Below are 12,806 nucleotides of genomic sequence, written 5' to 3'. Positions count from 1 at the left end.
ATGCATATTCCTTAATTTTCTAAAGCAATTTTTGCAAGTACTGTTAATTTGCTGACGCAAAATGTTTTCAAAACATTGCACATCACGCTCGACTGAAACAATCATGCAAACACATGTTCAGTGCATCCTGGTTCACACTTAATTCTTTTGATGCAAAGTTGTATGTAGCTGCTATGGAGATCCATTAGAAGGAACCTGCAGGAATAACAGTAATCAACATTATGTCCTAAGAGGGGGGGAAAAAACTCACTCAGAATGAGTCATAGATACACTAAATGCTGGTATTTTACCTTGTTCCTCTGAGCTCCTTTTACCCACCAGTCCAACAAAAGACTCAAATTTCTGCCCTGGAAAAGAGGTGATAGTAGGGCTATTTCAGACTGAAAAAAGTAAACCTTCGTGATCCCATTTTGACATTACACAGCAGAGTCTCTCTTAGGGATTGTATATGACATGAGAACAGTTCCACCTTAGTGGTACCATACCTTCTATCATATAATTACATATTTAATAGGATCTCTGTGCCTTATATCCCATTAATATCTTCATAATAGTAGCCTCAGTAAAATGTTATTGAAATGGTCATTACCAACTAATGCATACAACACTTACCTGGTCTTGTTACCTGGGATTTTGCTGCAAAGAGTGGAAGGGGAAAAAGCAAAAATACAGATGAGCTTTTATAGAAATAGAATATATTTAAAATATTGAATTATTACTAGGAAGTAGTTAGCCTACCAGAGCCTCTTTTCCCCATAAGACCAAAGAATTGGCGTGACTCAGGTTTTCGAGTCATTCTTTTCAGGATTTCTTTATATTGCTCAGATAGTTGCCATTTCCTCTGAATAAATAAAATACAATTTAGCTTATTAATTTGATAGTAGCCTAGGCTAATCATGAGATGGTTATTATGAAGCCTATCACTGCCCGTGGCTGCTTCCTAAATAGTCCACATTTACAAATGTACGGCACAGTGCTGAAACATGTTTTATCTTAATATCGACAATGACACTATAGGCTACAGTCAAATATTTAAAACATATTTTTGTCAATTTGAGAGAAGTGTCCTACCGTTTCATTGTCTTCTCTCCAACTACCATCAAAATATATTTTTTGGCTGAGGACAGTTGCCAAAACGAGGGAAAATACCATAATGAGTAGAATTATCTTCATTGTGGTAGCAGGTGTGCTGTGCGTAAAGTTGTTCCTCTTCATGCGTTTATTTTATTTGATGAGAGTAACTTTACTGATAGAATCAGACCAATGGCCTGAATAAATACTGAATTCCTATAATATCAAGAGTTTCAAAGACGCAGCCTGCTGCAATAACCCACGGAGCAAATTTTAACACAGAGAAGTGCGTCTATCCATTGGCGCGACATTACAATCGGCGCATCTGTGCGCGCCGGCGTTTTTATGCACAGACAGAGCTGATGTGGATGTCAATGTCAAGCCGTTTTGTTGTAACATAATTAGGTCATATTATGAGTCAGTAGGTATGTCTTTGTGTTTGAATTTCTGAAGGGGAAAACAACTGTTGCTTCTGTTCAACAGAGGCCTAAAATCTAAATGTCTCGAACAAGGCTAGCCTACTTTTGGCACTGTGCTGGACTCGCAATTAAACAATTCCATCCAGAAGTACAACATATACAAGTGACGTTAAAACGTCATATTTAATACATGGCAGCCTATTTATAGCGCTTTTAATGACACAAGCTGCTTTATATAGTATAAAAGAAACGTTAAACAAAAAGTAGGGAGTAGGACTCAATAAAAAGAAAGAGTGTGATGTGTCAGAGTGAGCGAGAAAGCAGGTGTGTGTGTGAGAGAGAGAAAGAGACGAGTATGCGTGCGCGTGTGTACAGTGAAATCCTTGAACCAAGCATAAGCACACACAGTAATAATCCTTCCGCCTGTAAAATGTTTTAGCATTTATGGGGCGCCGTACAAGTGCACGCGCCCACTTCATAAATCCCTTGGAATAAACAAGAAAGTACTCGTCCTTATACCGTCTGTCAACTCCCGGCTCAATGCTCTCACATTTAAAAAAAATACATATTCTGCATTTACACAGCAATGACCCAATATACTGCTGTGTGCATATTGATTTAGAAAATTGTCGACATACCGCCACCGTTGTGGGTGGAACATATGGCTCGCTTGTTATCAACTTTGGTGCTGTGCTGCTTAATAGTAACGTTAGGCCTACATGTAATTCAAAAAGATGCAACAGCGACAATTATAGAGGGATGAAGTCAACTCATAATTTAGACAACGACGAGCGTGCATTCTCAACGTCTACATTTGCGCACAGCACCGTCAACAGAAGGATCCAAAATAACTCCTCAACAAGTCACGGTATTGGAGCCAGGTAACACAGCTCCAGCTTTCTGTGGCACCCCTGGATGGAGAATTCGTTTACCCGCCACATGCAGGGTTGAACGGGCCATTGATAATTCATGCTTTTTACCAACAAGTCTGCCTTTTTGGTGTGCCTGTGGAACTCCGAGTCGTCATTAACCGACTTGGTCCAGGACCTACCCGATAGCACCCAAATCCTCTTCGTGTCTCTCGATGACAGCTCTGTCAACGATGCCTTGTGGATGAGAGGTCAAGTCCATCGTGTAGCATCGCATAGGTATCATTACAAAGGAGCAACACAAATGTTTACTGTTGCTTGTTATTATCGAGGAGAACTCAACTGACATATTACAACTTTCCCTTTGTGTTTCTGTTCAACAGAAAGAAAGAAGTTTTGTCCAGATTGCACTTCTCCCCTGTTCCTGTATTTGGCTATGGGAACTGGATTCCCAGTGTGCTATACTCTTGGGGTCGTTCGGGACACAACTGTGGCCTTTCTCAGGCAGTTTTTACCTCTACAGGTAGGGAATACTCGCTATGCACTGTAGGACTGGTGCACTCATCAAAGCACCAGAGGAAGTTTCATTGTCCCTTGCATTTAGATCCCAACTGTCTGTGGTCTATTTAACTTACGTTTTTGACTATTATTATTCTATCCTGGATGAACATATTATAGTTCAGCGTTCTCAGGGTGTCATCAGAGTTATTTAATGACAGATGGGCCATGTATTTATTGTTTTCTATGTTCATCTTCTGGAAGTGATGTATCTATTGAAATGTTAATTACATACAGGGTGGAATATGCCAGTGATTGTCAAGAGACTTGATGTGCGATATGATTGGCTGATGGGTTCCTGGAGCCAGATGAAACACCAGTTGATTGATGCAGGCGATGGGTGTGAGCCCGCCCCCTCCGCTGCAGGTGCTGTTGCCTGGGCTCCTTTTTCACCAAGGTCAGTTATGAGACAGAGAGAGGGATAGGTGGAGAGATGTGGGGAAACATTTAACTGCCCTTTTCCAGGATTAGCAGAAGAGTTGTTATACAGTTGTCCATAATGTTTCCCATAGAATTTGAGAGGTTGTGTAAAGACTCACAAACAGACTTTCCATGTGCTTGAGCTCGACATGAAGGAACACATTGACATTGTTTGTTTCAGTCCCCAGGTGAAGAACATGGCCAAGTCCAACGCCACAGGTGTCCTTGTCCATGCACGTCCTGGAAACCCGATCCAGGATATGAACTGCCATAGTGCATCGGGAGGCCTCTGTAGCCCAGGCCCTTAGGTAACTAACACTGACTGACTGACTCATACAGTGTCAGGTCAAGTTGCTTTCCTCACTTAACTCACTGGAAGCCATCCTTCCTCTAAGGATGAAGTGTTTTCTCAGTAGTCTTAGATGGATTACTCATGGAAATTATCTATCGACTCCTGACCTGATGAGATATGCGAGCAATGGTCAATAGAACGTACTGTGTATGTTATTTTACACTTGTTGATTGTCAAATTCGCAACCAGGAATGAATATTGGACCAAATAAAGTGAATATATGGATGTTTATATTCTATGTTTTGTAGATATGGGCACATGGTGACCGTGTCCTTTCAGAGTACCCCCTCTCCAAACTTCTTCATTGGCATTGACCAGCAGGGGGCACTGTCTGAGATGGGCTGGTTCCTCTACCCCTCCTTCAAGTTCATCAACTGGCAGGCCCAGTGGTAAGCAGTAAGCACACTATGGATTCCCCAGTTATTACAGTAAACTGAAGACATCAGGAATTCATATGTCAGGAGTATACCTCCTTCATAGGTTTGATTTCTATGAGGGGCATCAGACTAGACTCCGTGACCCAGCCTGGGTGGTCCCTGTGTTTGAGGAGGTCCAGATGCAAGGACAGAGTGGAGCAGTAGCCACAATCAGTGTAGATGAAGGGGGAGACAGGTTAAATAATGAATTTTAAGCCTTGAGAAAATTGACACATGGATTGTGTGTGTGCCATTTAGATGGTGAATGGGCAAGACAAAATATTTAAGTGCCTTTGAACGGGGTATGGTAGTAGGTGCCAGGCACACCGGTTTGAGAGTGTCAAGAACTGCAATGCTGCTGGGTTTTTCACGCTCAACATTTTCCCGTGTTTATCAAAATGGTCCACCACCCAAAGGACATCCAACCAACTTGACACAACTATGGGAAGCATTGGAGTCAACATGGGCCATCATCCCTGTGGAACGCTTTCGACACTTTGTAGTCCATGCCCCAACAAATTGAGGCTGTTCTGAGGGCAAAAGGGGTGCAACTCAATATTAGCAACGTGTTCCTAATGTTTTGTACACTCAGCATTTATGGTCGTGCCATACACTAAGTCGACAATAAATGCATCAGCTTTGAGTATAATTAGAATTTGATAGATATTTAAAAGGAATTTTGACTTTTCCATTTCACTGTGTCGGTAGACATGTTGGATTTTGACATGTTGGAGTTGGACGCGTTTCTGTCCTGTCCCAGCCAGAGGAATGACTTCCACTGGGATCACACTGTGCAGCTGTTTGTGTGCTGTAACGATTTCAGTACCCATTGCAACATGGAGATGGGGCACTGTATAACAGCCTCCCCGCAGGTACAGTCTGTGCATTTGTTGTCACATGATATTGATACCATTTGACATGAGTCCCCAAAATGCATTTTGGTATTTGTTAAGATCACTTTTGAAGGGTAAAGCTGTTCCATTTCCATTGACTTCCATTTATGTTTTTTTTAAATCTCCATATCAATTCATTTCTGGGTAACAATGGACCTTACTGTGATTGTTTTCAATTAAAAGGGTAAAAAAAGAAAACCAAATAGCTTCTTATTAAGGAGCAATTTCTCAAAGAAGAATTTTGCTGGGACTGTCTGGGAGTGGTCTGAGGGGCCTAATGGGAGGGATATGTACCCTGAAAACTAGCACTTATTGGCAGAGGTTTGAAACTCTTTTTGTTATTGGTCTACTAACTTATACCACCTGGTGCTGTCGCCAGGCAGGCCAAAACACCCGTGCAAAACAAGCAGAAATTCCAGGCAGTCTTTTCAAACAGCTCTTACACTAAAAGGGTATTATCATAATCTTGACAATTTTACAGTATTACTTCAACTTCATAGTGTGGAAATATATACTGAACAAAAATATAAATGCAACAATTTCAACATATAAGGAAATCAGTCAATTGAAATAAATTCATTAGGCCCTAATCTATGGATTTCATATGACTGGACAGGGGTGTGCCTGGGAGGGCATAGGCCCACCCACTTGGGGGCCAGGCCCAGTCAATCAGACCGAGTTTTTCCCCAAAAATGGGCTTCATTACGGACTGAAATACTCCTCAGTTTCATCAGCTGGTCTCAGACGATCCCACAGGTGAAGAAGCCGGATGTTGAGGTCCTGGGCTGGCGTGGTTACTCGTGGTCTGCGGTTGTAACGTACTGGACGTACTGCCAAATTTTCTAAAACGATGTTGGAGGTGGCTTATGGTAAAGAAATTAACATTAAATTCTCTGGCAACAGCTCTGATGTTTATTCCTGCAGTCAGCATGCCAATTGCACGCTCCCTCAACTTGAGACATCTGTGGTGTTGTGTAACAAAACTGCACATTTTAGAGTGGCCTTTTATTGTCCCCAGCACAAGGTGCACCTGTGTAATGAATGGGCTGTTTAATCAGCTTCTTGATATGCCACACCTGTCAGGTGGATGGATTATCTTGGCAAAAGAGAAATGTTCACTAACAGGGATGTAAACAAATTTGTGAACAGAATATGTCAGAAATATGTTTTTTGTGCGGATAGAAAGATTCTGGGATATTTTATTTGAGCTCATGAAACATGGGACCAACACTGTTGCGTATATGTTTTTGTTTAGTATGTATAAAACACAGGAAAATCCCGTTTTTGACTGCACTGGGCCTTTTACCTCTGTGCTCATGCCCTTTACCACTTCAAAGCGATCCCCTTTGGCTTAAAGAAACACTCCTGCAAATTCTTTTAACAATGTTAATGTTCCTCCCACAGAGGCATTGGGCGCTGGCTCACTGATGTTTCTCCTCTGGTGCCTCTGTTGAACAATGGGAGATGTACCTTCACCATGAAGACTGTGCCTTGGGCCATGCCCTGGGTGGTGACTCTTGAGTCAGATTCAGCCGCACAAATCACTCAAGTCAGTTATAATGCCTACATAACAGGGTCACAGATGTTAAGGCTCCCAAGTGGCGCAGCGTTCTAAGGCACTGCATCTCAGTGCTAGAGACATCACTACAGACCCTGGTTCGATTCCAGGCTATATCACGACCGGCCGGGATTGGGAGTCCCATAGGGCGGCGCACAATTGGCCCAGCGTCGTCCGGGTTTGGCCGGGGTAGGCCGTCATTGTAAATAAGAATTTGTTCTTAACTGACTTGCCTAGTTAAATAAAGGTTAAATAATTAAATAAAAATAATAACATCTGCATGACACTGTCATAAGACATTCATACTCTACACTTTTTAGTTAGTATTTTACTGTTCATTGTGTATCAGAATTCTTCTCTAAAATATATGTATATTTTTTACTGTATAGAAAATGCTAAGTGATGGTTAGGCAATAGGACTGACTCTTTCACTTTAAAAACCCCAACATTAAATGGGTTTCCAGTATGTGGGTATGCCATCCTGTTGTGTACAGTTCTACTGGTGACAAAGCAATGGACAGAAATCACTATTCTTGAGCAATTTAGACCATTTCATCCCTCTTTCATCATGGGTAGAAAAAGATGTGCACTTCCATCCTAAGCAAAGTGTCATAGAAAATTGTCCTGGCAAAGGACAACCCCCCTATGAGTCTCAGTCATGACAGATTAGTCATGGAGAAAAAGTACTCCAGTATCAGCTTTTTCTCACTGCACCAATGCAATACCGTCTAAAGACAGTATCATTACAGTATCATACTGTATTTCTTATATGGTAATAAGTAACCGGATGAACTCTTCAAACAGATGTTATAACTAGATTTTGCTCTTGTTATAGACAATCACTCATACAAGCTTTACCCCTTTAATAAGCTGATGTCATTGTACAGTGGAGGTACCTTTGACAAGGAATACAACGAGAGATCCCAACCAATCAAATTCACTGTCACAGCCTCAACACAAAAGGTATGATGTAGAATTGATATTTCTTCTGTTTACATTCACTCATAATAAAGGGTAATTGTCATATACTGCATGTTCTTACATTTTTTAATATGCCTTTGTTTTAGTTAGTGCTTTGGCCATAATGTGGGTAGAAACTGCTTTACAAATCAAGTTATTATTGTAATCTGTCATTTTATGTACCATATTGTGTCTTAGGTGGAGTTGTATGCTGTAATCCCAGGCCACGGGAGCAACGAGAACAGCTGCGGCGAGTTCTGCATGACATCACACCACTTCCTCGTCAACGGAGCATTCAATCACACTCGTATTTTTGACTCGGCAGGTGGGAAATGACTAACGTTAAAGTTTGGTCATGCAGATTCATATAATCTTCCCACAGTCTGGGCCATAGTTACATTAGCATGATGAGGTTGTATTCCTCTGAGGGCAATTCAATTGAACAGCGGGACGATTCTTTTTTCTAATTGGATGGACTGGGGGGGTGGAACATTATTGTTTTTACACCGTAAGTATGCCCAAATAGATATTGTATTTCACAATAGCATAATCATTTCATACCTTGATTACATTGAGACACGGTCACATAGGTCTCTTAATGTATTCATAGGAATACTTGGGAACAGATTTCCTAAATTAAAGGATTTAGCTAAATTCCTGGAAATGTGTATTTTTTGCCCAAAAACTAAAATTATAATATGTACAAAAAATAAATGTTAACTAATAATTTGTGGGCCAATTTGGCCTGCAAGCTTCCTGTTGCTGACCCCTGTCCTAGGGCGTTTTCCTGCTTGTGTCCCTATTCTATTCTTATTTGAGTGAGTCAGGTGTGGGTCTTTGGTCATGCATTCTGTTCCAAATGAATGTAGATACTACCATATCAATGCATTATACTGCATTTACCATGTTTTTAATGCAGCAATCTTTAACGATCCCATTGTCCTGACTGTTTCCCTGGGTTGTGTTATTCTCCAGGTTCAGCCCTGGGGTGTGCCATGCGTGGGAGAGGGGGCGGTGCCCAACGAGCATGGCACCTGGCTGTACGGCCGTGGGGGCTGGTGTGATGGGCTACAGGTCAACCCCTGGAGGATTGACATCACCACACAGGTATAGAACTGTCACCAGACCTCGTCATGAAAAGTTGCCCTTGCGGTTCGTCATCAGAAACCTCTTTGTTTAGCTAGCAGTGGATACGATCACATGCAACTTCAAATGCAGCTCATGCAAGTTATCAAACACGTAATCAGATGGTTATCGTCTGCAACATCACAGATGTCATCAGAGGATGGATTAAATCACCATTAGAGCTAGTTAAAGCCGGAAGAATAATGCACTTGTTGAACGTAGCTATAGCCATCAGTCTTGCATGTTTTCATGGTCATCACTCAGTCACTGTTAAGTTTGTCAAGGTCCTGACTTTAGCGTCGGATATCCTGCTACAGAGCTTTTTGGTGTGGGGATGCGTGCACATCACTCGAACGTGACAATTGCTTGTAAACGAAAAATGGCTTTATACGTCCTTCCCATAGAAATATAATTTATCATTAGATCTATCATAGATCTATCTAATTCAATCATTCTATTTCTATGGTTCTTTCATCCTCACCTCATACTGGATTGATATTGAAATATTAAATGATGACGTAACAGATTTCTATTTTCCAGTTTCAGAGCACAATGTTGCCACCTTCAAATGCATACTAAAGAGGCATTCTTTCACCATGTTAACAAGACCATTACACATAGTCTTTGTAAATTTGCATGCCTTTTTTTGGGGGTGTTTTAGCTGTTATTTCTGACATTGAAAGAGTTTCAAGACAACAATTTTGCTTATCTTCTATCCCACATACTGCAGGGTTTTTGACGGAAAGGTTACGCATTCAAGTTCTAAATGTTTGCTGCAGTAATGCTACAGCATTTGTATCCATTCGTTTGCAGTGGAGTGCCCTTCATGAAATTAGCCTATTAGATGAGTGTAACGACTCCCACCGAAGGTGGCTCCCCTTCCTGTTCGGGTGGCGCTCGGCGGTCGTCGTCACCGGCCTACTAGCTGCTACTGACTTTTCCTCCCCCTCCCTTTTTGTTGAGTAGGTGCACCTGTTTGTGGTTAGGGTGATTTGTGGGGCTTTATTACCCAGCAGCCCGGCCTGCTGGGTGTGCGGGATTGTTGTGTGTACACTCTGTACATTCTTGTTGTTTCTGGGTTATCGCATTTCCACCTCGGGGGTGGTGATGGAGAATGAACGCATTAAGGCCGTGCGTAATTGGCCGACTCCGACCACGGTAAAAGAGGTGCAGCGGTTTTTGGGTTTTGCCAACTACTACCGGAGGTTTATCCGGGGTTTTGGCCAGATAGCAGCTCCCATTACCTCACTGCTGAAGGGGGGTCCGGTGCGTTTGCAGTGGTCAGCAAAAGCGAACGGAGCTTTCAACAGGTTGAAGGCGCTGTTCACGGATGCGCCCGTGTTGGCGCATCCGGATCCCTCTCTAGCATTCATAGTGGAGGTGGACTCGTCCGAGGCTGGGGTGGGTGCCGTGCTATCACAGCGCTCGGGTACGCCACCAAAACTCCACCCCTGCGCTTTTTTCTCTAAAAAGCTCAGCCCAGCGGAGCGTAACTATGATGTGGGGGACCGGGAGTTGTTAGCGGTGGTCAGTGCTCTGAAGGTGTGGAGACACTGGCTTGAGGGGGCTAAGCACCCTTTTCTCATCTGGACCGACCACCAGAATCTGAAGTATATTCGGGCAGCTAGGAGACTGAACCCACGTCAGGCAAGGTGGGCCATGTACTTCACCCGATTCCAGTTTACTCTATCGTACAGACCGGGCTCCCAAAACATAAAGGCGGATGCACTGTCCCGTTGTTTCAACACGGAGGATCGGCCCACCGAACCTACCCACATCCTTCCCGCCTCAAGGCTTATAGCACCAGTGGTGTGGGAGGTGGACTCGGACATCGAGCGGGCATTAAGGGTGGAACCCGCTCCTCCTCAGTGTCCGGCGGGGCGGAAGTACGTGCCGCTTGGTGTTCGGGACAAATTGATTCGGTGGGCTCACGTCCTACCCTCCTCGGGTCACCCTGGGGTGAGGAGGACAGTGGGGAGCCTTCGGGGGAGGTATTGGTGGCCTACTTTGGCTAAGGACGTTGGGTTTTATGTCTCTTCCTGTTCGGTATGCGCTCAGAGTAAGGCTCCTAGGCACCTTCCTAGAGGGAAGTTACAACCCCTCCCCGTTCCACAACGGCCTTGGTCACATCTATCCGTAGATTTCCTGACCGACCTTCCCCCGTCTCAAGGGAATACTACGGTGCTGGTGATTGTGGATCGGTTTTCTAAGTCCTGTCGTCTCCTCCCGTTGCCCGGTATCCCTACAGCCCTACAGACTGCGGAGGCATTATTTACCCCAGGACATCGTTTCTGATCGGGGTCCCCAGTTCACGTCCAGAGTATGGAGGGCGTTTATGGAGCGTTTGGGGGTCTCGGTCAGCCTTACCTCCGGTTATCACCCTGAGAGTAATGGGCAGGTGGAGAGAATGAACCAGGAGGTGGGTAGGTTTCTGCGGTCGTATTGCCAGGACCGGCCAGGGGAGTGGGCGAGATACATCCCTTGGGCCGAAATGGCCCAGAACTCTCTACGCCACTCCTCTACTAACACGTCCCCCTTTCAGTGTGTATTGGGGTACCAGCCGGTCCTGGCACCATGGCATCCGAGCCAGACCGAGGCTCCTGCGGTGGAGGAATGGGTGCAGCGCTCCAAGGAGACATGGAGGGCCGTCCAGGAATCACTTCAACAAGCTAGTGGACGGCAGAAGAGGAGTGCTGACCGCCACCGCAGTGAGGCCCCCGTGTTTGTACCGGGGGACAGGGTCTGGCTCTCGACCCGAAACCTGCCCCTCCGCTTGCCCTGCCGGAAGCTGGGTCCGCAGTGTGTAGGGCCCTTCAAAGTCCTGAGGAGAATAAACGAGGTGTGTTATCGATTACAACTCCCTTCCTATTATCGTATTAACCCCTCGTTTCATGTGTCTCTCCTCAGGCCGGTGGTAGCTGGTCCCCTGCAGGACGGTGAGGTACCGGAGGTCCCTCCTCCCCCTCTCGACATCGAGGGGTCCCCGGCGTACAGGATAAGAGCCATTCTGGACTCAAGACGCCGGGTGAGGGGCCTGCAGTACCTCGTGGACTGGGAGGGGTACGGTCCGGAGGAGAGGTGCTGGGTACCGGTGGGGGACATTCTGGATCCATCGATGTTGAGGGATTTCCATCACCTCCATCCGGATCGCCCTGCGCCTCGCCCTCCGGGTCGTCCTCGAGGCCGGTGTCGGCGCGCTGCGGGAGCCGCGCGTCGGGGGGGGGGTACTGTAACGACTCCCACCGAAGGTGGCTCCCCTTCCTGTTCGGGTGGCGCTCGGCGGTCGTCGTCACCGGCCTACTAGCTGCTACTGACTTTTCCTCCCCCTCCCTTTTTGTTGAGTAGGTGCACCTGTTTGTGGTTAGGGTGATTTGTGGGGCTTTATTACCCAGCAGCCCGGCCTGCTGGGTGTGCGGGATTGTTGTGTGTACACTCTGTACATTCTTGTTGTGTCTGGGTATCGTGTTGGTTGGTATTTTCCGTGGTTCTCACTCGGTTTGGGGTGAAGCATTTGTTTTTTGAGTAGCGTCGTGTTTGCACCCGTGTGGGTAATTAAATTTTGAACGCTACTCTGAACTCTCTGTCTCCTGCGTTTGACTCCTGTTCATCCACTACACCTCGGGCATTACAATGAGTACAGCACTTGATCACTCATGAGTCCTTGGAAAGGCACACATGACCCTGTCTTTCCAAAGCTTCAGTTATATTTTATTCATTTGATACACACACATCATTTTCATGGCCACTTCATTTAATTACCACAGGCTTAATTTGTAATCCATGGATATTACAGTATTGGAGCTGTTGTTGATGGTTGTTTGATTACTATAGTGTTTCTCCTGAGGCCTTGAATTGTTATTTCTTGTTGTCTTTCTCAGCTGGACATGAGTAGGATTGAAGCCAATACTCTGCTCTACTTTGGAATTTACAGTGGACAGGAGCCCAATACGTCTCACGACCCTGGCTACATTGTCATGTTCTCTTATCTGGTGTTCTACATGTTGTCTCCCTGACAACCAGGTTGTCTTGAATGTGAATTTTAATGACTGTGATTGATGCGGATGAAAACCAATCATGATAAAATATTTATTTTCTTATCAGACTGGCACTTCTTTATCAGGCTGGCACTTTTATCCAGTAATATTGTATCCTATTCTATGTTTGG

General features: G+C 44.7%; 1 pseudogene; it reads left to right on the top strand.

The window, feature by feature from the left end:
• Positions 1 to 2,151: 2,151 nt before the first annotated feature.
• Positions 2,152 to 12,654, top strand: LOC120047152 (annotated as a pseudogene).
• The last annotated feature ends 152 nt before the right edge of the window (positions 12,655 to 12,806 follow it).

The sequence above is a fragment of the Salvelinus namaycush genome, chromosome 5 (assembly GCF_016432855.1).
Source record: "Salvelinus namaycush isolate Seneca chromosome 5, SaNama_1.0, whole genome shotgun sequence".
In the NCBI taxonomy this organism is placed as follows: domain Eukaryota; kingdom Metazoa; phylum Chordata; class Actinopteri; order Salmoniformes; family Salmonidae; genus Salvelinus; species Salvelinus namaycush.
The sequence above is the reverse complement of the archived record's forward strand: the minus strand, read 5'-3'. Positions and strand labels throughout refer to the sequence as shown.